Source organism: Macaca nemestrina, chromosome 12 (assembly GCF_043159975.1).
Source record: "Macaca nemestrina isolate mMacNem1 chromosome 12, mMacNem.hap1, whole genome shotgun sequence".
NCBI classification, from domain to species: Eukaryota; Metazoa; Chordata; class Mammalia; order Primates; family Cercopithecidae; genus Macaca; species Macaca nemestrina.
Window position 1 is genome coordinate 111137580 of NC_092136.1, and position 23707 is coordinate 111161286.

General features: G+C 39.9%; 1 protein-coding gene and 1 long non-coding RNA gene across 3 annotated transcripts in view; one reads left to right on the forward strand and one right to left on the reverse strand.

Annotated features, from left to right (window-relative positions):
• Positions 1 to 23707, reverse strand: part of LOC105493634 (uncharacterized) — a 313017-nt gene that overhangs the window by 272598 nt on the left and 16712 nt on the right. Inside the window, exon 1 of one of the 2 annotated variants that reach the window (XR_011611053.1) lies at positions 12196 to 12669. The exons of the other annotated variant lie outside the window; for it this stretch is intronic. This is a non-coding gene — a long non-coding RNA (uncharacterized lncRNA). Of the gene's footprint in view, positions 1 to 12195; positions 12670 to 23707 lie in introns of those variants that run through there. 2 annotated transcript variants of the gene reach the window in all.
• Positions 12529 to 23707, forward strand: part of POU2AF2 (POU class 2 homeobox associating factor 2) — a 30203-nt gene continuing 19024 nt past the window's right edge. Inside the window, exon 1 of the mRNA XM_011761446.3 lies at positions 12529 to 12668. The gene's annotated coding sequence lies outside the window, so the exon portion shown is untranslated. The remainder of the gene's footprint in view (positions 12669 to 23707) is intronic.

A 23707-nucleotide genomic window follows, 5' to 3' on the forward strand; every position in this document is an offset into this window, starting at 1 on the left:
TATGAAAAACCTGCACCAGGGCACAGGCTGCCTGGAAGGAAGCAAGCACAGATGAGGTAGAAAGGTAGGATGGGACCAGGTCACAGAGAGCCTTAGGTGCCATGCCGTGAAGGTTCGTCTTTATTCTATCAGCAAGGGGGAGTCATATCTGTTTTTAAATGGTTTCCTTTGCTGCTTGAAAGGTTTAAAAAGTTCTAACCTCTTTTAAAAGCAGTGTTTAGAAGAATCCACATGCTTCCTAGGTATCTACAAAGCAATTGTAACTACTTCACTTAATAATGTTATGTTTCATTTGAATACAGAGCTTTTGGTATGAAGAGTTAGCAAGAATAGATTGGGATGACTCTTGGGGCTCCCCTGCTTGGAAAAAAATACAAATCTTGGTGGCTGCCAGGTCAGCGTGACCACGCTTTCCTTTTCTTCTCATTTGCTTAAAGGAGTGAGGGAAACAGGTACAGGAAGCTGGGAAATTGAGACAAATGTATTTTGGTATTCTTGTATAAATGCGGAAACCACAAGTGCAGACACCTTCAGATTTGTGCATTAGAAAGAGAAGTGCAGACACCTTCAGATTTGTGCATTAGAATGCCCTAGAAGTTCATTTAAACTACAGGTGTTCTTCTTGAGAAGCAGTTCTCAAACATTCCTGTTTCAGGACTCCTTTATTCTCCTATAAATTATTGAGGACCCCAAGAGCTTTTTTACTTAATATGAGTTATAGCCACATTATTTATTAAAAATTAAAACTAAGAATTTTAAAACGATTCATTTAAAAACAATAATAAATCATTACATGTTAACATAAATAAACTTCTATTTTAAAAATATATTTTACCAAACCAAAACAAAGATTGAATGAGAAGAGTTGAACTGCTTTGCATTTTTGCAAACTTTCTTAATGACTAACTTCATAGGAAACAGCTGGATTTTCATATCTGCTTCTCCAATATCAGATATCAAAATCTGTTGTGATATCGCTGAGTTTTCTCTAGAAAACTCCCCTGTACCTTCATGAGAGAATGGGAGAATAGAAGGCAAATGACCGACTAGTTTTATTGTGAAAATAGACTTTTGCAAAACCCCTCAACCAGTCTCCAAGACTCTAGAGTCTCTAGAACATATTTTGATTCTAGAGTCCATTGCTCTGACATAGGGCAAGAGTACCAGAGGCACAGCTAAGCTTGAGAACCACTAGATGATACCCACTGGAAGTCCTGAAATGCCACGTGTTGTACAAATCTAGAATGCCTAGGAAGATGTCCAGGAACTCTAACTCTATTTAGGACTGGGAAGTAGAACCAAAATTAGGTTAAGCAGCAATTGTGAGTAGTTGAAGATGAATGAGAGGAATGTCAGAAAGTATCTAAAAATTGGTTTTTAAAAATTTTTTGCTCCAGGAGAGCTGACAACACTGACTGTGTATCAAAAAGACTCTTTTTTTAAAAATGAGAAAGCTTGTTTTAAAACATAACCATTCACGTCCTACTTCAAAAGATTCTGAATTCCACAGCAGCGAGAGCTGGACAAAGGTATTATTAACCACTTTTACAATTGATTCTGACGTACTAATAGGATTAGGGACCTCAGCTATACATCATGTATTTATGTTTTAGACATAATAAATAGGCAAACCAATTGTATTAAAGTGACATTAATAGTGATTCCTATTCCTAATTGAAAACATTTTCCTAGAACTTTTATCTCCACCTGAAAGATAAAAATCATGTGCCCATAACCTAAGTATTACAGGCATAGTACCTACTGGCAAATATAGGCTTTTGCATACAGACATATAGACATACATATTATTTTTAAAATCTAACTCTAAATTAAAAAGGATGGAAAATTCCATTGTTAATCATAAAAGAAATAAGAGATTCCTTGTTTTCATAATAAACTTTTAAGAGAGTTTGTTCCTAATGGAAACTCATTCGTGGGGAATCAAAATCTTCATGGAAGGGGAAAAGTACCTTCATATATCATCTACATTGAGGATGCAAATTGTAGAGAAACACACACCAAAGGATTTGCATTTAATCAAATCTAGAGCAAGACATTTCAGAAGCATCACTACCGTGTGTAGAAGGCTTTCCCACCAGGGTCAGGCTGAGCTTTCTAGGAGACCAGGACCCCTTACCAAGGAGTGAACACCACTCACAAGAAATTCTGCACTGCTGTTAAGAAGAAAATCCACCAGAAACATCCAGAATGGAAAGTGGTAAGTCAACGTCAAATTATCATAATTTTAAAAAACTTTAATCCTAATTTTTATTTTTGATAACACAAAGCCATAACATAAAACAAAGATTAAGGAGAAATCTCCTAACTCTGGCCTAGAACATATAAAAATATAAAACACAGATCAAGGACTAGCTATTTAGAACTCTTGGTAACATTTTCCTCATTCTAGTTACATTTAATTACTAACTGTTAGATTTTGTTTTGCTTCATAGAGTTTACAGAGATATTCTGAAAGATCAACTCAATTGAACATTATTTTCATAAAATGAGGACTTGAATATCAAAGCATTCTTTTCAATATATAGTGAAATTTTATGTTAACAATTTTCAGTAAGCTCTCAACTATAAAGTGCAGAAGAATAATTCACATTCATATAGAACCTGAAACATCTTTTATTCATGCATCTTGCTTTAGACGTTTAAGACTAAGAAGCAAGGTCATTCTATTTACATATGCTAAGGAAGAGTCTGAGCTGTTATTTCATGAATTCAGACTGCATATAGATCTTTCCCTGGTTGTTCATTCTGCGATACAAATGTGAATGGTCAACAGAGAGCAAAGCCCACCTGTTCAGGAACAAATTTAAGATTGAAAAAGTCAGCTCTTTAAATGTTAACAAATGATGACAGTGGGAACATTTCAAATATGCCTTGTAAAGTACCTTAAAAGAAAAATTAATATTTTTTAAATGCCATAATTCTTCAAAGTCTGAACTCAAAAGATAAGAAGATAGAAAGAGCCCTAAGAGTATGTATCTTCTGCAGCATAAAATTGGTTATTAGCTGTGGCAATTTTAAAAAATTAATAAATTGTATTATGTATACTTGAGATTCACAGCGTTATCATATACACACAGATAGTAAAGATGGTTACTATAGTGAAACAGATGAATACATCTATCATGTCACTTAGTTACTTTTTTGTGACAAGAGCATCTAAAATCTACTTACTTACAAAAATCCCTAATGCACTGCAATGTGGTTAACGATAGTCCTTATGTTGTACATTATATCTCTAGACTTTCATCCTACATATTGGCTACTTTGTATTTTCTGATCTACATCTCATTTCCTCCCCCACCCCAATCCTACCTATGGTGACCAGTTTTATTCTTTATATATTTGACCTTTTTTTCCCCCTAGATTCCACATGCAATATTTTTCTTTCCGTGTCTGGCTTGTTTCACTTAGCATAATGTCCTCCACTTCCAACCAAGTTGTGGCACATGGCAGGATCTCCTTCTTTTTAAGTCTGAATTTTATACATTCATACACACACACACACACACACACACACAGAGAGAGAGAGAGAGACATCATATTTCTTTATTCTTCTATCAACAGATGGCTGTTTAGGTTGTCTCCGTATCTTGGTTATTGTGAATAATGATGCAACGAACATTGGAGTACAGCTTTTTTTACAAGGTGTTAATCACACCTTCTTTGGGTATTGGATTCAGCTATGAAGGTATATTAGGAGGGGTTTGTGGATACCTATGGTGTGGGCAAATCAAACGTCAAAAAATCCTAATATGTTAACTGATTTGACCTTGCATCTTTAAAAGTTAGTCTTTATTTAAGTTTAAGACTTCATAAATAGGCCGGGTGCGGTGGCTCATGCCTGTAATCTCAGCACTTTGGGAGGCTGAGGTGGGTGGATCATGAGGTCAAGAGAGTGAAAACATCCTGGCCAACATGGTGAAATGCCGTCTCTACTAAAAACACAAAAATTAGGTGTGGTGGCACACGCCTGTAGTCCCAGCTACTTGGGAGGCTGAGGCAGGAGAATCGCTTGAACCCAGGAGGTGGAGGTTGCAGTGAACTGAGATCGTGCCACTGCACTCCAGCCTGGTGACAGAGCTAGATTCCATCTCAAAACAAAACAAAAACAAAAACAAACCAAAAAAAAAGATTTTGTAATGTGTATTATTTTCTGCTTAATAAGGGATGCCCCCAGCACCAGACCTGGTACCTGAGCCAGACGCTGACCCAACACACTATATTGCCATTGCACTGTCCAGGACCTGATTCTTGGCATTTCCCTGACAGGCAGAGAATGGTCAAACATAGATCCATCCACCAATGACCCATTCAGGATTTTAATTCTACTCTGTCTTGAATGACAGTGTAGCTACATTCCAGTGTCACGAGGGACTATAATTCAGAGAGACATTCTCTACCATCTTAATTATGTCATTGTCCATCACGTAACTCAGAATATAAATTTTTTATTTCTAAAGTCATGGGATGATTTTGCTTTTTCTTTCTTTTTCTTTGTTTGAACTATCTCTTTATTCCTTTACATAAAGTCACAAACTCCTACTTAAAAATATTAAATAATTTAAAAACAGTAACAGGTACCTCAGAGAATGTCATCAAAAATAGTAAAATAAGAAGGTGCCTTAAGTGCCATAAGTGTATTTGATAATTAATAACTAAAACAGTTTAAAAATCACCTGCATTTTAAATGATAAATTGATTTCAGAATATGTGTTTGATTTGATGGAGAAAATGTTTAATTTTGAAAAACAATCTTAAGGTAACATCACCATTAAATCTACTATGGACCAAATTCTTCATCATTAAAGTAAATGAGAAGAAGGAGATGATGTGACTGAGACAATTTGCTGCATGGACACAAACACAGTCCTACACTGCAAAAAAACAAAAACAAAAACATCTTTTTCCAAATTCTGAAGGATGAGTTGATTCCTATTAAATTTGCCTGTGCTTTCTTTCCGGAAGCACATGTCTTTGTTTTCTTAACAACTGACCTGAATGTAAGTTTGTATCTAGAGTATTTGAATAAAAACTCTTAAGCTCTCCTGGTGTATGCAGGTGTGGATTCTTTAAATAGACACAATGCAGAAGGGAAAAAACTGTTTCGAAGTAGGAATCCTGGTAAAATTTTTAAACTCTAAATATCATTCCTCTCCAAAAAAAAAAAAAAAAAGGTGGGAGGTAGGATAGATTATGAAACTTTCAGAATTCTCAAAAACATGAAGAATACTCAGCATGATATTTTAAAGAATTTGTACCAGTTTCCATTGCTTTGTTCAAATTTACTTTAATTCACCTTTTGTGCTTTTGCAAAATGTAAGCACTCACTTACCTATACCCCTGCTTCAGAGCTCAGTTATCCCATCAGTCCTGGTTTGTTACTACCCAAACTCCCATGAAACCCCAGAGAAAGATTTCACCCTCACCTCTTAGGAAACTGCTCTTTCCCATTTTTCTAAAGACCTTCACCTTTCCAGACTCCACGGTCTTTCTTACCTTCTTTTTCCTCAACTTCTCTAAGGCATTTCTTTTATTTCATAAATATTTATTGAGCACCTACTAAATACCAGATACTTGACACCACTGATTATTCCTTTCTCTCTAATGCTCTTTCTTTCATTTTCCTGATGCTACTACTCTGGTACATTCCTACATTTCTGGTCTCTCCTCCCTGCACGCCTCCCCCTTGAAGTCTTTCTCTGTCCCCTCTCTTCCCCTGGGCAGCAGAATGGTAGCATTTCCCAAGGCTTGAGGCTTGAATTTCTACTCTTCTCTTGCTACAAAGTCTTCCTTGGAGAACTTTACTTTCTTAGCTTCAATTACCATAATTCTAAAGATGCTTCTCAGATGTACACTTTTTACCAGGTCCAGGTTCTCATATCTCCAGGATATTTTTATTTTTTATTTTTTCATGTCACCACAACCTCAAAGTCAACATATTAAAAACTGCATCCTTCTTCCCCCGTCAAAACCGACTCTTTCCCCGACCTTCTTGACTTCTTTTATTCATCATAGTGCTGTTTTTTGGTGTGTGTGTGCATGTGTGCGCACGTGTGTGCAAGCGTGCGCATGTGCATATGCCTGCGTGTGCGCACGTGTGTGCACATGTGTGTGCATGTGTGTGCACGTGTCTGCACGTGCGTGTGTGCATGCATGTGTGTGCGCATGTGTGTGCATGTGTGTGCATATGTGCGTGCACGTGTGCGTGTGTGTGCATGTGCACATGTGTGCACGTACACGTGTGTGCATGCATGTGTGTGCGCGTCCATGTGCGTGTTCGTGTGTGCATGTGTGTGCATAGGTGTGTGTGCATGTGTGTATGTGTGTTCGTGTGTGTGTGTGTGGTGTGTGGTATGTGCACGTGCATGTGTGTGTGTGCGTATGTGTGTTTGCGTGAATGGTGTGTGTGCGTGTGTGTGCATGTGTGTGCATGTGTGTGTTCGTGTGTGTGCATGTGTGGTGTGTGTGGTGTGTGCACATGCGTGTGTGTGTGCGTGTGTGGTGTGTGTGCATGCATGTGTGTGTTTGCGTGCATGGTGTGTGTGCATGTGTGTGGTGTGTGTGCATGTGTGTGGTGTGTGTGCATGTGTGTGTTTGCGTGCATGGTGTGTGTGCATGTGTGTGGTGTGTGTGCGTGTGTGGTGTGTGCATGCGTGTGTACGTGTGTGCATGCGTGTGTGTTTGCATGTGTGGTGTGTGTGCGTGTGTGTGGTGTGTGTGCGTGTGTGTTTGCGTGGTAGTGTGTGTGCGTGTGTGTGGTGCATGTGTGTGTGCGTGTGTCTTTTCCCTTGAAAGGTCTCTTAAATATGTCCTTTCCTTGTCATTTCCAGTGTTTCTGGCTAGCCTCCGTTTTACCATTTCCCACCCTCTCGGTTTTCTCATCGCCAGCCCATTCTAGAATCTACCCTCAGACTGAACTTCCAAAAAATGTAAGAGCCATAATACTCTTCTGTCCAAAAAATTCAGTGGTTTCCGTACCTTACAACATAAACTGTAAATTTTTGCAGCCAACTTTTTAGACCTTTAAGATGTCCATTATTTTCAACCAAAAACAAATGTTTTCAACAAATATTTACAGAAAGCTTCCTGTGTTCCAGGCACTAGCACTTGGGATGCATCCATGAGTAAAAACAGGCAAAACCCCCACTTCGTGGAGCTTACATTCTAGCAAGAAGCAGACAGACAATAATAAATGTGCTCCATAAGGAAACGACATAGGACATAATAGAGTGGCAAGTGCAGCATAGACAGAAAAACTAGAGTAGAGTAAGGGGATCAGTAATATTTTCTGGGGAGGATGCAATTTCAAGTATGTTCTCCTTGAGAAGATGACATTTGAGCCAAGACTTGAAGGAGACAAAAGCATTTAACCATGTGGATAATGGGGAATAGAGTACTCCAGACAGTAGAGACAGCCAGTGCAGAAGTCTTAAGGCAGAAGTGTGCTTGGGGCACTTCAGAAACGCTGGGGTACAGTAAGCAAGGAGATGAGTCTTAGGAGATGAAACCCTGTTTCAGGGAACAGGGTCATGTAAAGTCATTATGAGGACTTTGGTTCTTCCTGTGAGTGTCACGGTGGACCACTGTAGGGTTTAGAGCAGAGCAGTGACACAATTGAACTTGCTTTTTCCAAAGATCACCCTGTCTACTGTATTGCAACTAGACCAGGGCAGGGTGGAGGTGGAAGCAGGAAAACCAGTTGGAAGGCTGCTGCATTATTGTAGAAACTGCAGTGGGTGGAGCCTGGATATTAGCAGAGGAGTAAAGAAAAGTCAGCAGACTCTGGATGTATTTTGTAGGTAGCACCATCAGGAATTGCTAAAGAATAGACTGTGAAAGATGAGAGAGAGGAGCCTAGAATGACTCTATAGCTTTGGGACTGAGTGACTCCAAAGATGGGCTGCCATCAACTGAGACAGGAAAAGTTTCAGATAAAACAAATGTGGAAAGGAAGAATGGAGTTCATATTTGGACATGTGGAGTTTGAGATGTCTACTAGACATCCAAGCATAGATGGATATCCAAGACTAAAGTCCATGTCTGGGCTGGAGATACCCATTTGAAATGCAATTACATCTATATGGCACTTAAATCTAGTATCTCCAACTGTACTCATTCCTTACCCCTGCACACATCTTTTCTGCTTTCTGCCTCTTTGTTCTTGCTCACCGATGCCTGCTGTCTACCAGGCTGTTCTCCTTCCTCCTAACCTGTCCACATGCTTCTCAATCCAGCCTAAGTCTCATCCCTTCCCACAAAACTTTCATCAACAATCCAAAGTGTACTCTTCCCCCTCCCCTGCTCTTTCACACGTGAATGTCTGATTTCTCTCACTAAAATAAGATCTCTTTGAGGACATCTGCTATATGTTCTAAAGTTATTTTGCATCCCCTGTGGCATATAGCCCCATGCTTTGCACTAAGTCGGTGCCAACTGGTACATAAGACTGATTGTTTTATGACAAAACTTCAGAAGTTTTCATCTGGATATTTGCCATCTCATTAACTTTATTCCTCTATTAATCACCATGTGGTTATTTGTTAAACTTATTTAGAATAGGTGTATTTCCCCTAGGCTTTTTGGCATACACATAAAGTATAGATTGCTAATTCAGATTAAAATCATCAATTAAAAAGCACTTAAAAAAAAAAAAAACCAAAGCAGAGACAGTCTGCAAATACACAAAGGATCCAGCCTGGACCTTCTCAACTCCCAGGCCCTCCTCCTTCCCAGAGCTGTCTAAGTCCACACCGACCTCAGTAAGTCAGATACTCCCCCTCTTGCTCAGCCAGGACTGTGTAGATTAGAGTTGACCACCCCACCTCCACAGGAACCTTCTAAAGGCCTAACTCATATGTATATCTGTGGTTCTCCAACGTCAGAGAGCATCAGAATCACCTGGAAGGCTAGGCCCCACCCTAGGGTTTCTGATTCGGTACATTTGGAGTAGGGTCTGAGAATTTGCATTTCTAGCTAGTTCCTAGTCAATGCTGATGCTGCTGGTCCAGGGATCACATTTGAGAATGACCAATGTATATTCTTTGACTTGTCTGTCTGGCTTTGACCCCTGCCTGGTTCTGCCTGGTTTGGAGTTGCTCTCCTACACCAGCCTGCTTGATGTGCACTAGAGCTGTCGTAGTCACTGGCTGTACCACCACCCCCCCACACACCCTGACTTTCTGTACTTCAGTCTCAGAAGTTGAGGGTCAATTTGTGCCCTTGGCCTTAATTTCTTTCTGCCTTTTCAAGACCTCTTTCCATCATTCTGTCTCTCTTTTCTAAGCCATTAGTCTTCCCTCTGTCCTGTTTAAATATTTTCAACTCTCTCTCACTCATAAATGCATCAATAGATATAAGAACATAAGCAAACCTCTCCTTGACACCATAATTCTCTCTAATTATCACTCAATCTCTTGTTTCCCTTTCTCATTCAAACTTCAAGAAGAAATAGTCTCCCTTTCCTGTGTCTACCTCCTCCATTGACATTATTATCTGCCTTCCAGCCATCCCACACTTCTGAATTACTCTTGGTAAGCTCAATGCCAACCACTGAATTGAAAGCAAGAGATGTTTTTCTGTCCTTATCTTCCTGAACTACTCTGTTGCCTCTGACTTTTTTTTGTTTCTTTCTTGAAATCTCTTCCCCAGATTTCTAGGATGCCTTATTCCCCTGGTTTTTCCTGTTTCTTCTCCAATTAGTCTTCCCATATCTTCTTCATAGGGTTCTCCTCTCCTCCTCTGACAACCATTCAAATGTGACTGTTCCCCAGGCTTCCATCTTTAATCATTTAGTCCAGAGCTTCCAAACCTGTGTGTTGGAAATCAGTGTTATAGGCATTACAAAGATACTGATCCTCTCAGCTCTTGGAAGTAGACTGGCCTGTTTACCCCAGTATGCCAGGTGCTCATTATTCTTTTCTATGTGTGCCACCATGTGACTTTATCTTTCAATCACTCCCCCAACGGATTTCATCCTCTTTCTTGGTTTCATTACCATCCACATCACGATGGTTCTGAAACTTACGTACTGAGAGCAATTCCATGGTGCAAACTTGAGCTTCACCTTTGAATCTTCTTCTCTCTCATGTTTAAATAATGTTCAAACCTGTCTGATCCTTGCCCTCCCATCCACCACTACTCAGACCCCATTAGCTCTTGCCTGGATTATTCTAGAACACTCCTGACTGATCTTCCTGCAGCTTTGTGATTCTCAAAACCACCTTTCTCTCAGCTGCCAGAAAAGTTGATCTAAAATGCAAATGAAACCAACATCACTCTCTTAAAAGCCCCCAATGGCACATTGCCTACAGGATGCATTCCAAACTTTTCCCTATACCAGAAACATCATAATTGACCCCAGCCTGACTTCCTGCCACTTCCTCTTTCTGTCCTTGCCTCCAGGACTTTGCCCGTGCTGTCTTCCTGCCTATTTTGCCATCACCACACACACCCTACCTTGCTTTAAACCCCAACTCAGGTATCACCTTGCCTTCGCTGAGTCTCTCTCCCCCCTACAAGGAAGTGATGCATTCTGGGTTTCTCTTACTATCCTAGGTATATTTCTGTTCTTGCAGTTAGCATGTTTGCCTCACAATTATTTTATTTTAAAGTATTTCTCTCCCCACTAGACAGCCATGTTCTTTTGTATCCCCAGTTCTGACACACCGAAAACACTCAATCAATAATCGATAAATCAATGTGGCCTTAGGCTTTTCCAAAGTAGAGCATCACACACAATTCTAGAAGCAACATTTAGATTCCTTTGGAACAATCATAAGGTCAGTAAGATTTAAATTTGAAGCTGATTTCAAAGAAGTATTTCAAGCTTCTTTAATTATAACATATATAGACCAAATTCCATCAAAATTAGACCCAAATGATGATTCAAATAACTTTGTTTTGCTGAAATAAGGCTGCATATGCTTTACTTGAATTAAATAATACATTGTCTTGGAACCTGGATTTGTTTTTCTTCTTCATTTTGTATCGGTGTTTTATATGAAGCTTGTTAGTTTTCAAGGAATTTTCACATGTATGTCCTATTTTTGCCTTCTGATCCTCTGAAGACAGCTAAGAAGAGGTGATCATACCCATTTTACACATGAGGAAAATGGAACTGAGAGATTATTATTGTTCCAAGTTAGTGACTAATGTGTAGTTGTGATCACCAGCAACCTCTTTTCTCCAATGCACCATACTATCTCTGGTTGTAGCTTTCATTTCTTCCTTTCTTCCTTCCTTCCTTCCTTTCATTCTTTTTACAATGCAATTTGACTCATAAATGAAATATATTCTAGACTATCTACAAATTCAGCCAGATTAGAGATTAATTTAGGTTATGTGGCTCATACATACATTTGTTTTTATATTCTGCCACACACACTGATGCTGAATTCTGTACCAGCTGAATTTGCTGGTAAGCCAGCAACACCTCAACTATAATGGATTTAATTTTAATTAAATGGAAGTTATTTAACCTACTACAGAACAATTATAGAGTTAGAAAACATCTTAGAATTCCTCTAGTAGAACCACTAATTTGGTGCATAAATGCTTTCTAGAATAGGCCAAACAAAAGATTCTCTTATTATTTCCTCACCATCCTCAGTAATAAGGTTCTCACTATGCCTAGAAGCAATGTTGTCAATTTTAGAACTTTAGGGAAATGTTTTTCTCTATAGTCTGTTACCTGTCTGTAATTCCCCCATGATGAAAACAGCAAATTTTTCTGGTTGTTGATACTACAAACTGACCTAAGTCTGGATTCCAGTTCCATTGCTTATAAGCAACTATGAGACCTTGCAAATAATTTAGTCCCAGACCTTAGTTTCCCCATCTGTAAAACAGATCAAATGAAGTAATACATGTAAATTGCCAAGCACTACAACGTCTTCAGTAAGTGAATATAGTAAGTGCTCAATAAATATCTGTTAAATGAATGAATGATTCCTTATTTATCCTCTGCCTTCTTTCAAAGCAGTAACTCCTCATGTTGAATCACCGATTTTCAAAAACAAAGCATATTTATTTCGTGCAGTAAACCAATAACAAACAACTTTCTTCTTAAGAACATAATCTTCTTAAAATTCCCGTTGACCTGCTCACTCCCATCAGGTATAATAGGGCAGGAATACTGTTATGCTGTAACCTGAATCATACAAATCTAACTTCTACCTCATGCATTTAGAAGCATCATTCCAAGTTGCAGCCAATCCTTGGTCTTGTGATTAAAGCACAAATTGTAAACCTTGACAGAGTAAATCTTGACAAATCAGAGTACAAGGAAAGGACTTTGAAGAGCTGTTGTGTAGATGATGGAACGGTGTTTCTGTCACTTGTAGAGCTTAGATGAGTCTCTATCAAAGACCAGGAGACAGGGCTCTGTTGAAGCCACTCTATCAAAGCCACTTCAAATCCAAGAATTCTAGCATTCTATCAAGAAAATGACATCACAATGATCAGCCCCTAAATATGTCCTATGGGAGGTTAACCTAATGATTCCATCCACATTTGTTGTGACTATTCCATTTGCTTAAGTTCCAGGAGACCACAGCAAACGAGTGTATCAAGGCGTGAGAGTGAAGCATACAGTCAAAGATCTCCTGGCTGAAAAACGATCCAGGCAAACAAGTAACTCAAGACTTAATGTAAGTCCCAATTTAACACATTCTGAGGTGCTTGCAGGTTCTCTCTCCTCTCCCTTTATCCACACACCAATCCCCCACTTTCTGGGTCTGATATTCTCAAAGCAAAGCCTTCCTTTAACTGGCACGCAGTACACAATCGCCCCATGACTGACGATCTCTCTCTCACTTAGTGGTGCCAGCATTTACACCTTAACTTACACTCCCTTTACTTCAATCTCATCCTAGTCTACTTTATGCTGGTTTTCATGCCCTTTTTGAAAGAGTTTTCATGTCTTTATTCATCTGCTATTGACTATATGCCCTTAGAAACAGAATTCCTATTCCCTTATAACTGGATGTCACATAAATCACAGTCACTAAATGCTGGTGCTCCTCCTGACTGAGAAGCCTGTGGAGTGGAGGAACACCAGTAGAGAGGGGCCCTGGCCCTTGCCGGGAACCAGTCATGTGGCCCTGGGAAAGTCACTTTACTCTTCTGGGCCCAATATGAAATGAGTTAGGCAAAATGACCTCCGGGGTCCCTTCCAGCTATAAATATCTCTAACTGTTATTAAAATTATGGCATGTCTGTTAGCAGCCAGCAGGAGCACCAGGAGCTATGTGATCTTACTGGCTGGCTACTGTGGTTCACAGCAATTGAAAGATGTTGTGTCCTGACTTTTTCATTTCCCCAACCCATGGATTACCAACAAGGGCTTGGTTGGTGGGAATAATACTCACCTTCATCCACATAATTGTTATTCTAAACCCAACAGAGATAACTTTAAAAAAAAAATCTCTGTAACATGCCAAATCAGATTTTTAAATCCTAGTAGGAGACGTTCTGAGTCTAAAATCTTTATCTGCCATCCGTGTCTTTATAAATAGTTCTACTGTATACCCCAAATGTTTAAGTAGTTACATCAGATCTCAGAAATGATTTTAGAATGGCAATATCATTTGGTCACCAAGATCAACATATAAACACCTATTCTATCAAGTAAAATATAATCACGTGAATGTCAGGCATCTGTTGGCACCAGCTGGGTGCAGGGCATGAGAGCCGATGACCAGAAATAAATGAGGCAACCATGTCCAGTACCTAGTGCAGGGGCTGATACACAGCAGGTACTGGCTCTTCCAGCATGTCTGCTGAGAATGTTGGCACCATGTTCAACTCTGCTCCAAAATCAAACTCCTGGGACATGCTTCAAATGAACATTCAATTTCCTCCCATCCAGGAACAGCTTTTATTGCATATTTTATGTTATCCTTTTTTTTTTTTTTTTTTTTTTTTGAGATGGAGTCTCACACTGTTGCCCAGGCTGGTGTGCCCTGGTGCGATCTCAGCTCACTGCAACCGCCGCCTTCCAGGGTCAAGCGATTCAAGCGATTCTCCTGCCTCGGCCTCCCAAGTAGCTGGGATTACAGGCGCCTGCCATCACGCCCGGCTAATTTTGTTTTTTTGTATTTTTAGTAGAGACGGGGTTTCACTATGTTGGCCAGGGGTATCAAACTCCTGACCTCGTGATCCGCCTGCCTCAGCCTCTCAAAGTGCTGGGATTAGAGGCGTGACCCACCACGTCCGGCCATTATCCTTTCTTTTAAGTCACCACCTCTCTTCTAGTTAAACAAATGGAGCTTATCTGCCACAGAGAAATCTGAAAAATTGGCTCCTTGTCTGCTCCCAGTTCAGTGCTTCTCACAGTGCCTGCTCAGAATCACCTGGGGTGTGTGATAAAAATATCAATACAGCAGGGCACAGTGTCTCATGCCTGTAATCCCAGCACTTTGGGAGACTGAGGCAGGCAGATCACTTGAGGTCAGGAGTTCCAGACCAGCCTGGCCAACATGGTGAAACCCCATCTCTACTAAAAATACAGAAATTAGCCGGGTGTGGTGGTTCGTGCCTGTAATGTCAGCTACTCAGGAGGCTGAGGTGGGAGAATCATTTGAACCTGGGAGGCAGAGGTTGCAGTGAGCTGAGTTCATGTCACTGCACTCCAGCCTGGGCAACACAGTGAGACTCTGTCTCAAAAACAGTAATAATAATAAAAATAAAATATCAATCCAAATCTAGTCTCTTAGACTAGAGAGAGAGAGAAGGAATTCAGAATCTACTTAAAATGAACCATAGCTTCAAGTGGAATCATATGGGTTACTTGACCACAGTAACTGCCACTAACATGAGACAGCAACTAAATTATGAAAGTTGATGAAAGTTTCAGGCAAACTATCAACTGGAAAGACAAGAGTTGCACATAAGGGTAACATCCATCACCAAGGAACAAACATGGCTTCTGCCCAGGGTGAATGAGTGTGTAATTCACACCTTGTATCATCAATGCCTATATACAAATGATAAGGCACCATACCAGAGTTAGAGAAAAAGGAAATTTCCATTAAAGGGCATGAAAGCGTATACCCAAATGGTGGACATACTTTTTCTCTTTAAAATTTACCAAATATGACTTCTTGCTCAAGATCTGTGGCTATCAAGTCACAGGTTTTGTTTCCTTTCTTTATTTTTTGGTGAGTTTTTACTTTTTATAAAATGAGACACTTGAAACATAATTCATAATAAATCATATTATTTTATTTCATTTTAAAATACAGATCCCTGGACCTGTCCCATGTCTACTATTATTGGGTTGGAGCCAAGCCGTGGTCATTGTATCATTTTTTTACAAGCTCCTTGGGTGATGCCTTTGCACATCACTGTTTGAGAACTTTGCCATAGAGCAAAGAGCAAGTGTCTAAGCCTCACATGTCACAGCCAAGGTTTTTATTTCTCTTCAGATAAGAACTTGCTGAGCTCTTGCTATTGACCCAGTGACACTGGGTCTCTTACAGAGAAAGTGGATACAAGAAACATATATAATACATAGTTCATGCCACTGAACACCAAATAACCTGGTGGAAAGAAAAAATACTTACATATTTGAAAAATACAAGAACTTAGCAACCAAGCAGCCCTCGACTGAATGCTGAAGACAAAATACCAGGCAGCATAGCCATATAATATGATGACTATAATAACATTTATGTAAGGACAGTTTAAAGTGCACTTTCTCATGTGTTGTTGCATTTGATAGACACACTTAACCCTCTGATTGATATTTACACAGTTTCCCAGTTTACAGATGAGTGCTTTGAGAACAAGAGAAGGGAAGTAATTATTTCAAAGCTGCACAATTTACAAGTAACAGATGGCTCCTAATTCCACATTCCTTTTTTTTTTTTTTTTTTTTCTGAGACAGAGTCTCGCTCTGTCGGCCAGGCTGGAGTGCAGTGGCACAATCTCAGCTCACTGTAACCTCCACCTCCTGGGCTCAAGCAATTCTCCTGCCTCAGCCTCCCGATTAGCTGGGATTACAGGCATGTGCCACCACACCCGGCTAATTTTTGTATTTTCAGTAGAGACAGGGTTTCACCATGTTGGCCAAGCTGGTCTCGAACTCCTGACCTCAGGTAATCCACCCACCTAAGCCTCCCAAAGTGCTGGGATTACAGGCGTGAGCCACCGCACGCGGCCCACATTCCATATTTAAAGGGAACGGCCAATGGGGACTAGAGTAGAATAATCTCTGATACATGCAAACAAAGAGGTTTTTTGAAAAGAAAATATACCATGTAGAGACAACTTCTAGAACAACAAAAGTATGCACTGGCTCTAACCATGGTAGATATTCTCAGGCATCCAGTGCATAGATGGTATGAACTCACCCTTAACTTCCTGCCCCCATCATATTATCCAGCATCTCAACACTAGTAGCTTACACTCATCCTCACTTCACTGACTTTTTAAATTCAGATAATTAAATGCATAAAGTCCTAAAATGCGGTTATTTGGACTTTAGACATTTGCATGAATTGCCCTTACTGTCCACTTACTGATGTTTCATCCTCTCAACCACTACTCTAGAATATCTGTAAATCTCAAGGATATCATATACATTAGTCATCCACTCTCGAGGGCCTATTTCTGTCCCTGTTGCAAATGCAACCCAATAAGAAAGAATCATGGAACATCATGTTATGGGAGACACTGTGGGGCTCTGATTCGATGGCTCATACTGAGACCACCTCCCCTCTTTCATACCAATGCACTAGGACACAATGACTCTCATATCTCGAGCAAGTTCAGTCAGAGAAGTTATTCATTAGACATGCTCAAAATTTGTAGCTAACAGCATGAGTAATGACCAGTCAGAGGCCCTACCATACGGTTTACCATAAGCACATCGTGGTAGGTTAAAAAATGGAGCCCCAAAGATCCCATGTCAAATCCCTGGGACCAGTGGGTTCTGCTTTATATGGCAGAATTTGTGGTTAAGTGAAGTATCTTTAGAAGAGGCCCTTACCTGGCATTATTTAAGTGAGTTCTCAGTATAATCACATGTATCCACAAGTATCCTCCCTCACAAGGGGGAGTTTTGAGAGAGAAGCACACACCAGGGAGAAGATACACAAAGGCAATGTGACCACTTAAGCAAAGATTGGAGTGATGAGGCCACAGTCAAGGAATATCTACCAGCAGCCACCAGAAGCTTGAAAAGGCAAAGGTAAATTCTCCTCTAGAGTCTGATGGGCTCACAGCCCTGCTAACACCTTGATTTTGGACAGAATTCCAGAATTATGAGAGAATCAATGCTGCTAGTTTTAACCCATCCTGATTGTGATAATTTGTTACAGCAGTCCTAGAAAACTAATACTCACATATTCTGAAAACTATGTCCCCCACCCCTCTGGATAGGCGTACTTCAGGAGGTATCTATTTGATGCCCCAGTTGTTGCTCTTTTATTTGTGACGACACTGATAAACTTATACAAGACTCTGTTGATCCATTTTTACCGCAGTTTCCCTCATGAACATCTGTTTTTGATACCATGAAATGTTTCTCACATCTTTGCAGTAGGAACAAGAAAAAATATCCCTTGCATCAAAAGAGACTTTCACCAAAGACTAGAAATTAAAACCACTTCTATACATTTTAGCTATAATTCTGTGGTTTCACAACTATTGCTATGTATGTCTATTTTTAAATAATGGTTTTTCTTTTTTCTTTCTCGAATTTTTCTGTTATTCTTTACCACACTACTAGATCTTCTACTAAGATATATAAATGTGAGCCATTCACCACCATCTAGTGCCAAATACACACACACACACACACACACGCACACACACACATAATTAAGTTCTGATTGCTGCATTTTTTCAACTACACCATTTCAATTGAGTTCTATAAAAGCTAATCATTGAATTATTTTCAGATAACATCATAAAATTCAATAACCTCTTTATTATATGTAGAAAAAAAAGCAATAAGCCTAATAGCCACAATTTTTCAGTTTTGTTTTGAAAGTTGGTGAGTGATTTTTCAGACCATTGTTCCTTTTAATTAAGTTTTTCTTAAGCTATCTTATGGATTTATTTAAAATTGTTGAATATACATCAGCTGGCATGAGGGGAAAATACGTAAAACCTGCTGTGTAGAAAAGGAAATCAGCTTGGAACTGAAACTGTTGGGGAGATGGGAAAGTGCCGTGTGGTATAGGAGATGTTAAGATTGAGCCTAGGAATCAGGGTTTGATGTTCCATTTATTTTGTTGATTTATGGACAAACTAACAGCTCTCTTGCTCTTCTCATTCATCAAAATGCTATAGCCAGGAACAATAAGAAAATAGACACGAAAGTTCCTTTAAGTTAATATCCTACATAAACCTAAGGAAAAATAAATGAAGATTTCCGGCTCTGTTTTTATAAGGTCTGAATTGAGGAGAATGTTAAGGAGAAATATCCCAAGTGAGAAATAGATTTGGATTATAACAGCCTTGATTTTTACATGCTCTACATATAGAAACCAAAAGTGAACTATTTCCACACAACGTGACTCTTGCATGCCAATCTCAAGTTTTTGCTTTTCAAATCAGAATGACTTACAGTTATTTTCTTTCTGTACATTATCCTAAATTCTTACATTTAAATTTGCTTCTAAAATCTTGACATCAAGGGCATAGAGGATAAAGCAATATGGTCAGCTGGGTTTCTCAGTTACTAATCTTTCCTAATTATTTTGGAGGGTTAATATTACAAGCAATGGAAAGAAGTATGACAATAGTACGTATTTAATGGGAAATTTTGGAGGAACAGAAGGTGAATAGGCACCATTCGGTGTGTTTATGACATAGAGCAATTGCCATAAAGTTGGGCAGACTCTAACTGTACAACAGATGTGCATTGTCTGTCTTAGTCCCTAAAACCAGCTGTCCTTCCAGCAGGACTGCTAGTTGGACCTTTGTTTAGTTCCACATTCAGCTGCTGCTTTGCTATACCAATCATGTGCACAATTCAGTTACCACCAAGTGTAAACATTGTGATGTCCAGATCTGGGATTTGCATTTGGACTTTTTGTGAAGTATTAGGAGGGAAAAATACATGCAATTGGAAGCTGTATATTCTATAATCTTAAAGTTTCTTTGATTTCCCTGAAACTTTGGGTAACACATCTCTCCTCTACCAAAAGAGAAGCTGCTCCTTCTTTAGTCTGTTTGAACCCCTCCTTCTGGCTGCAAATGGTCTTGGGTAATTCCCTTCTCTTCTCTGAGCCTCAGTGTCCCTGTCTATAAAAGCGGAGAGTTGGGTCACGTGTCTAAGATTTCCCTAGTTTCTGTATTTATTTTTTTCAAATAAATTTTACTGTGTATAACTGATGTTTGCAACATGACCCTTATGGGATACATATATGTAGCAAAATTGCCACTATAGTGAAGCAAATTAATATATCCCCTATCTCATCAGCCTTGATTTATATATACTATACAAGTACAGACCAAAATTTAACTATTCCCAAGTGGTCTGTTTTTTTCATTCCAACCTCAAGTGTTCGCTTTTCGAATCATTATTACTTAGTGTTACTTAGTTACTTTTTGTGGCAAAAGCTGCTAAAGTCTACTTATTTAACAAAAATCCCTAACAATTCAACTTTATTAACTGTAGTCCTCATGTTGTACCTTTTATCTCTAGACTTGTTCATCCTACATAGCAGCTACTTTGTAGCTTCTGAGCTACATCTCAGTATTCGCTTTTGAGACTTAAATTTTTTAATGTTTATTCCATTTATTTATCTTTGTTATTTTCATTATTCATACTTCAAATATTTCCATTTCTTTAAATATTTAAATCCTAATCTCATTGTTCAGGATTTAAAATAGACCTGAGTCTCAGACAACTAGCTTTTACCCTATTTGAAGCACGTCTGAGCTGACGTTTCAGATTACTCTGTTGTCTAGGAACCTACAGCACTTAGGTTTACTGAAGTTCATTTTTTTTTTCCTTTTTTGAGATAGAGTCTCACTCTATCATCCAGGCTGGAGTGCAGTGGCGCGATCTTGGCTCGCTGCAACCTCCGCCTCCTGGGTTCCAGCGATTCTTCTGCCCCCGCCTCCTGAGTAGCTGAGAATACAGGCAAGTGCCACCATGCCCAGCTAATTTTTGTATTTTTAGTAGAGATGGGATTTCACCATATTTGCCAGGCTGGTCTCGAACTCCTGACCTCGTGATCTGCCCATCTCGGCCTCCCAAAGTGCTGGGATTACAGGCGGGAGCCACTATGCCCAGACTGAAGTTCATATTCTAAGACATAGAAAGCACACAAGTGAAGACTTTGGGCTCTAGATCCAGATGACCTGAATTCAAATCCCCGCTCTGCCATTTGCCAACTGTGTGGTAACAGTAAACTTATTTAACCTAGCTCCTAAAGGAAGATAATAACATCTACCTTGCAAGGTTATCATAAGGATTACACTTAATATTTGCCAAGGGGTTGGCACATGGTAGGTACTCAATCAATGCCATTGCTATTAAACACTCAACTGCATGTGAGGAGTGATGTTTGTTAGAATTCAAAACAATATAAGAATTTCATTGCCCTTAAGAAATGTACTGTTTAGTTGGGGGTAAGAAATTGTAAGTGATTAAAAATAGAAAGATGGCTTTGCTCCAAGTGCCAAAAGAGTTGAGTGTGACCATTAGTAAACATGAGGGAGGTACAGAGGAGGGAGAGCAAAGCATGAAGCAGGAAGGTAGAAAAAGACTTATTGGCCAGGTGCAGTGGCTCACGCCTATAATCACAGCACCTTGGGAAGCCGAGGCAGGCAGATCACTTGAGGTCAGGAGTTTGACACCAGCCTGGCCAACATGGTGAAACCCCATCCCTACTAAAAATACAAAAAGTAGCCGGGCATGGTGGGGTGCGCCTGTAATCCCAGCTACTCAGGAGGCTGAGGCACAAGAATCGCTTGAACCTGGGAGGTGGAGTTTGCAGTGAGGCGAGATTGCACCACTGCACTCCAGACTGGGCGATAGAGCAAGACTCATGAAGGAAGGAAGGAAGGAAGGAAGGAAGGAAGGAAGGAAGGAAGGAAGGAAGGAAGGAAGGAAGGAGGGAGGGAGGGAGGCAAGACAGAGAGGAAGGAAGGAAGGAAGGAAGGAAGGAAGGAAGGAAGGAAGGAAGGAAGGAAGGAAGGAAGGAAGGAAGGAAGGAAGGAAGGAAGGGAGGAAAGATGGAAGGAAGGAAGGAAAGGAAGGAAGGAAGGAAGGAAAGAAGGAAGGAAGGAAAGAAGGAAGGAAGGAAAGAAGGAAGGAAGAAAGGAAAGAGAAAGAAAGAAAAAAGAAAGAAAGAGAGAAAGAAAGGGAAAGAAAGAGAGAGAAGGAAGGAAAAGAAAAGAGAAGGAAGGAAGGAAGGAAAAGAAAGAGAAAGAAAGAAGAGAAAAGAAAGAAAGAAAGAAAAAGAAAGAAAGAAAAGAAAGAAAGAAAGAAAGAAAGAAAGAAAGAAAGAAAGAAAGAAAGAAAGAAAGAAAGAAAGAAAGAAAGAAAGAAAGAAAGAAAGAAAGAAAGAAGAAAGAAAAGAAAAAAGAAAAGAGAGAAAAGAGAAAAAGACTTCTTGGAGGAAAGTATGCCACGAGCTAAGCTTTCAAGGAAGAAGATGGCCCAGGTGAGCTGTAAGCAGGAGTAGAATCCAAGCAGAACACACGGAACGGGCAAAGGCGAGGGGAAAGGAAGCGTTCCCTGTAACATGCAGTGGGTGAACCAATTTTGTCTAGAGGACAGAGAAGTGAAAGAGGAGGTTGGGAGGCCTGCACAATCCTTCAAAATTCAGATCTCTTCTTGCCTGTTAAGATCTCCTAGACATTCCCCTCTGCTCCCAAAGTCTCCAGCATATTTTTCTGCTAAAATATTCTTACATTACACTGTTACTTCTTGTTTTCTTAAATCTCTCGCCCAACTGGCTAACATCTTGCTATTTCTGTTTGTTTCTTTCGGAGCCTCCAGCCCAGGAAGAATGACAGTGTGGTAAAGTACTTAAGTGCCTGAATATCAGAGTCAGACAGACTGAGGTTCTGACTCTTGTGTGTGAAATTGATCTCACTTCTCTGGGCCTCAGTTTCTTCCTCTGTAAATGGGAACGGTGCTAGCTACCATGGAAGGTGTTGTGAGAGTGAAATTTGATAATGTCTACAAAGCACCTGGTACAGCACATGGCATGCTGTAAATGCTTAGCCAATGGCAACTTTTATGGTTTTTACAGTATCTGGTACATAGCGGTACTTGATCAATGTTTCAGCAAAGGTGTGCCACACTAAGGTAGATAGGCCCTGCATTATGAGGAGCTCTGGATAGCAGCCTTGAAAGTTAGATCCTCACGTCATCACTACTACTACTTTTAATATAATATAAATAAGTGAAATCATTAGAAAGGCTGCTGGGTAACTTTTGTAGGTTTGAAAACTTTATTCCTAGGAATTAAAAAAAAAAAAAAAAAACAGTGGAAGCAATAGTTACCCACCTTCATGACATGCTGACTGAGCTATGCCACTGTCCTCCATTCTTCCAGTCAAGAAGGCTAGAGTTGAAACTCCAACCTGGTGCATTTCATTAAGATAATTTCAACTGCTCCCATTCTGTAGTCCTAAATGTCCGAAAACTCAGTCAGTCTAGGATAACAAACCTATCATTATGCTTATCCGTCTCGAACTGCCATTTGAAAAAAACAGCTTCAAATGACAAGAAGGAAGAAATGAAAGTCTGAATATTTTGATCAGGATTTGCCACCGATTTGCTGACCTAACAAAGGATGTGACTTTCTGAAGCCTACATTTCCTGAATTTAAAAGAATCTTCTGAGTGGTGCAGATGGGAGAGGGTCAGTATTCAGTGTTCTCCGTGTGTTTCCCCCACTGGGTACAGCTGTTTCTCCTCCTGACTCAGTAGGTTTTCCCAGAGCTCTGAATGTGTCCCACCCAGTGGCACCCCTACCCCCAACCCCCAAGGCCAACCTGAACCCCCTCTGCAATCTGAAAAAGATAAATTCCCTTTTCTCTAGTTCGACAGAAGTTTTGCAATCTGAGTTAGCCAGGAATACAGAGAATAGAAAAACACATAAAGCAGAAGAATGATTGTGTAGCCTCCAAAAGTTCTGATGCTAACGTTAATATTGGGTCAAAGATGGGCATGGGGGGGTACAATTGAGTTGATGTTTATTACTGAGTTCTCTTCCCACCTGTACAGTTCTCTCTGGGATAAATAATAATGAATAATAACAATAACTATCACTTACCACTGGGCTATGAAATAGGAACTTTACAAATAATTTCATTGATCTATTTAAAAATATATTTCATTTATCAACACAAGCACGACAGCTTTCAGAGGGTGGTACCCATATCTATTTTTGAGATCAGAAAAATAAGAATCAGGTAGAAAGTAGTGGGGCTTAGATTTGGAACTAGGTTTGTGGGACTCCAGGTCTTCACTTCACCCATCCTACTGCTCTCTTACATTATGATTCCAGCCCAAGGATGGGCGAGCTTTGGAGTGGTCACTCTGCTTCAGGCCCTCCTGCTCAGCTCTCAAGTCATCCTCCAGATTTCGTGTGTGATGTGTGGCTTCAGTTATGACTTTTGCTCCCTCTCAGGAACACATTTGTCTTCCCAGTCAGCCCTACAATGTGCCTGTAGACTGTTCAAGAGATGAGGCCATACCCAACCCAAACCAG